General features: G+C 39.2%; 1 pseudogene; it reads left to right on the forward strand.

Annotated features, from left to right (window-relative positions):
• Positions 1-1,712: 1,712 nt before the first annotated feature.
• LOC115892094 lies at positions 1,713-1,837 on the forward strand (annotated as a pseudogene).
• Positions 1,838-4,925: the final 3,088 nt, after the last annotated feature.

Consider the following 4,925-nt stretch of genomic DNA (forward strand, 5'->3'; position numbering starts at 1 on the left):
GTGTCCAGCTTGCAATCTTAACTTCCAGTTTAATGGAATTGTTGTTGTGTCTCCTGGTAGCAATGTACCTCCCTCTGGAACTAAGACCTCTAGGCTAGCAGAATGTAATGTCATGGGAATACGCATAATCAAAAAATTTTAAAAAGTAGATGCTGGCATGGATGTGGTGAACAGGGAGCATTTCTACACTGCTGGTGGGAATGTAAACTAGTACAGCCACTATGGGAAACTGTACAGAGATTCCTTAAAGAACTAAAAGTAGAACTATCATTTGACTCAGCAGTCCCACCACTGGGTATCTACCTAGAGGAAAAGAAGTCATTATTTGAAAAAGATACTTGCACACTCATGTTTATAGTGGCACAATTCACAATAGCAAAACGTGGAACCAACTCAAATGCCTATCAATGAGTGGACAAAGAAACTGTGATAGATAGATAGATATAGATATAGATATAGATATAGATATAGATATAGATATAGATAGATATACCAGGCTCACACCTGTAGTCCCAGCAGTTTGGGATGCCAAGGTAGGTAGATCACTTGAACCCAGGAGTTCAAGACAAGCCTTGCAACATGGCAAAGTATTCCATATATATAATAGAATACTATTCAGCCATAATAAAGAAAGAATTAATAGCATTTGCAGTGACCTGGATGAGATGGAGACTATTATTCTAAGTGAAGTAACTCAGGAATGGAAAACCAAACATCATATGTTCTCACTGATATGTGGGAGCTAAGCTATGAGGACGCAAAGGCATAAAAATGATACAGTGGACTTTGGGGAGTTGTAGAGAAGAGAGGGAGGGGCGAAGGATAAAAGGCTACAAATAGGGTGCAGTGTATATGTACACCTGCTCGGGTGATGGGTGCACCGAAATCTCACAAATCAACACTAAAGAATTTACTCATGTAGGCTGGTTGCAGTGGCTCATGCCTGTAATCCCAGCACTTTGGGAGGCTGAGGCAGGTGGATCACGAGGTCAGGAGATCAAGACCATCCTGGCTAACACGGTGAAACTCGTCTCTACTAAAAATACAAAAAATTAGCCCGGCATGGTGGCGGGTGCCTGTAGTCCCAGTTACTCGGGAGGCTGAGGCAGGAGAATGGTGTGAACCTGGGAGGCAGAGCTTGCAGTGAGCCGAGATTGCGCCATTGCACTCCAGCCTGGGCGACAGAGCGAGACTCTGTCTCAAAAAAAAATAAAAAATAAAAAATAAAAAATAAAGAATTTACTCATGTAGCCAAATACCACTTCTATTCCAATAACTTATGGAAAAATAAATAAATAAATAGAATGATAATAACTTATGGAAAAATAAATAAAAACCGTAATAATGCATGATAAAAAATAAGATGAAAAAATCAATAAATTTGTGTGTTGCAGCTGCTCCACTGACTGGCTGTTCTCACATCTCTTTTCCTCTCCATGGGCCTCCCTATTCCCTAAGACACAATAATTTTGAAATTAGGTCAATTAAAACCCTACAATTGCCTCTAATTGTTCAAAGGAAAGGAAGAGTCACACATCTCTCACTCTAAATAAAAATCTAGATATGATGAAGATTAGTGAGGAAGGCATAGGAGCCAAGACAGGCCGAAAGCTCGCCCTCTTTGCCAAACAGCCAAGTTGTGAATGCAAAGAAATAGTTGTTGAAAGAAATTAAAACTGCTACTTCAGTGAACAAAAGAATAATAGGAAAGTGTGCTTGCTTCAGCAGCACATATCCTAAAATTTGGAACGATACAGAGAAGATTAGCATGGTCCCTGGGTAACAATGGTCCCTGGGTAACAACGACACGCAAATTCGTGAAGCATTCCATACTTTTGTAAAATAAAAAAAAAGAATAATAAGAAAGTAAAGTGTTTGTTAAGTGACCATGGCTGTATTCTAAAGCCCTATTGTTGATATGGATAGAAGTTCAAACCAGCTACAATATTTCATTAAGCCAAACCCTAATCCAGAGCAAGCCTCTAACTCTCTTCAATTCTATAAAGGATGAGAGAGGCGAAGAAGCTTCAGAAAAAAATGTTAGAAGCTAACAGATGTTGGTTCGTAAGGGTTAAGAAAAGAAGCCAACTGTGTAAAATAAAAGCCCAAGGGGAAGCAGCAAATGCTGATGTAGAAGCAGAAGCATGTTATCCAGAAGATCTAGCTAATGTAAGTGATGAAAGTGTCTACACCAAACACCTAGTTTAAAAGCTCCAAATGACAGACTGTCTTATTAGTGGCTAATGTAACTGGTGACTTTAAGTGGAAGCCAATGCTCAGTTATCTTTCTGAAAATTTTAGGAAGCCCTTAGGAATTACATTAAATCTATCCTGTTTGTGCTCTGAAAATTGATTATCAAAGCCTGGATGACAGCATATCTGTTCATAGCATGGTTTACTGACAATTTTAAGCCCACTGTTGAGACTTCTTTAAAAATATTACTGCTCATTAACAACACACTTGGTCTCCCAAGAGGTCTTACGGAGATATTCAAGGATGTAAGTGTTGCTTTGATGCCTGCTAGCACAGCAACCATTCTGCAGCCTATGAATCAATGAGTAGTTTTGACTTTTAAGTCTTACAGTTTAAGAAATACATGTAGTGGCTGGATGGGGTGGCTCACACATGTAATCCCAGCACTTTCAGAGGCCAAGGCAGAAAAATCACTTGAGGCCAGGAGTTCGAAATAGCATTGCAACACGGTGAAGCTCCATCTCTACTAAAAATACAAGAATTAGTTGGGCATGATGGCACATGCCTGTAATCCCAGCTACTCGGGAGGCTGAGGCAGGAGAATAGCCTGAACCTGAGAAGCAGAGATTGCAGTGAGCTGAGATCATGCCACTGCACTCCAACCTGGGCAACAGAACAAGACTCTGAAGAAAAGAAAAGAAAAGAGAAAATAAAGAGAAGAAGGGAAGAGAAAGCGAGAGAGGAAGGAAGGAAGGAAGGAAGGAAGGAAGGAAGGAAGGAAGGAAGGAAGGAAGGAAGGAAGGAAGGAAGGAAGGAAGGGAGGGAGGGAAAAAACATGTAGTAAGGCTACAGTTGCCATAGATGGTGATTCTTCTGATGGATCTTGGCAAAGTAAGTTGAAAGCCTTCTGCAAAGAATTCACCATTCAATATGCCATTGGGAATACTTGTGATTCATGGAAGGAGGTAAAAATATTAAAATTAACAGGAATTTAGAAAAATTTGATTTCAACTCTCACGGATAGCTTTCAGGGATATAAGACTTCAGTGCAGAAAGTAACTGCAGATGTGGAATTAGTAAGACAACTAGAATTAAATGTGGATCTTAAAGACGTGATTGGATCTCTGCAATCTCATGATAAAATATGAATGGTTGAGGAGTTGTTTCTAATGGATGAGCCAAGAAAGTTATTTCTTGAGACGGAAATTAGTCCTGGTGAAGATGTTGTAAATGTTGTTGAAATGACCCCCAAGAATTTAAACTACTGTATAAATTTAGTTGACAAAGTTGTGGCAGGATTTGAGAGGACTGACTCTAATTTTGAAAGAAGTTCTACTGTGGGTAAAATGCTGTCAAACAACATCTCATACTCAGAGAAATCTTTCACCACCTTAATCAGTAAACAGCCATCTCAGTCAAAGCAAGACCCACCACAAGCCAAAAGATTATGACTTACTGAGGGCTCCGATGTTCCTTAGCATTTTTCTGCAAAGAAGTATTTTTAAATTAATGTATGTTTCTTGTTGTTTTAGACATAGTGCTGTTGCACACCTAATAAACTATAGTATAGGGTAAACATAACTTATATGCATTGGGAAACTAAAAAATTTGTGTGACTTGCTTTATTCGCTTTACTGTGGTGGTCTGGACTGAACCAACAATGTCTCCAAGATATGCCTCACTTATTACTGTCTTACAATTGCCTACAGCATTCAGTACAGTAACATGCTATACAGGCCTGTAACCTAGGAGCAACAGGCTATACCATATAGCTTTGGTGTGTAGTGCACTATACCACATAGGTTGTGTAAGTACAGTGTATGATGTTTGCACAGTGATGAAACTGCCTAATGACACATTTCTCAGAGCAAGTTCCTATTGTTAAGTGAACATGGCTGTATTCCAAAGTGTGTCATTACTTGAAATAATATTAGAATCCATACATCTAGACATATTTCAAGTCTACCTATATTCTTTTTAATAGATTTAAGACCAAAGAGTATTGATCCTTTTGGGGATGATTTCATTCTTTGGAAAGAGCCAGAAGCTAACATAGTAAATAAACAAATTGGTTAAAACAACATTTTCTTTAAAAATAAAATAAGAGATGTGACTCAAATAATCAAGCCAGTTGACTAGTGTCACTATTTGAGATAGCAATCTCAAAATACTCTGGACAATGCAAGGAGCACTCAAGACAGCCTCCCAAAAAGATCACTTTAAAAACTAACATTCATTTTGATACTTAAGGCTCAGTTAATTTTTAAAATCACAGTAAATTGTAGTTACTTTTCTATACATGAAAACTAACAATATTATTTCTTCATGCAGACTTACCAAGTCAATATTCTCCTATGAACTTAAAACAAGCCCTTTTTTTTTCTTTTTTTTTTTTTTTTTTTTTGAGACGGAGTTTCACTTTTGTTGCCCAGGCTGGAGTACACTGGCACTATCTCGGCTCACCGCAACCTCTGCCTCCCAGGTTCAAGCGATTATCCTGCCTCAGCTTCCCAAATAGCTGGGATTACAGGCACGCGCCGCCATGCCCAGCAAATTTTGTATTTTTAGTAGAGACGGGGTTGCTCCATGTTGGTCAGGCTGGTCTCGAACTCCAACCTCAGGTGATCAGCCCGCCTCAGCCTCCCAAAGTGCTGGGATTACAGGCGTGGGCCACCGCGGCTAGCCAAAACAACCATTTTAAGGCTTACACATTTGGATTGGGTCCCAAGAA

Source organism: Rhinopithecus roxellana, chromosome 1 (assembly GCF_007565055.1).
Source record: "Rhinopithecus roxellana isolate Shanxi Qingling chromosome 1, ASM756505v1, whole genome shotgun sequence".
Taxonomy (NCBI): Eukaryota; Metazoa; Chordata; class Mammalia; order Primates; family Cercopithecidae; genus Rhinopithecus; species Rhinopithecus roxellana.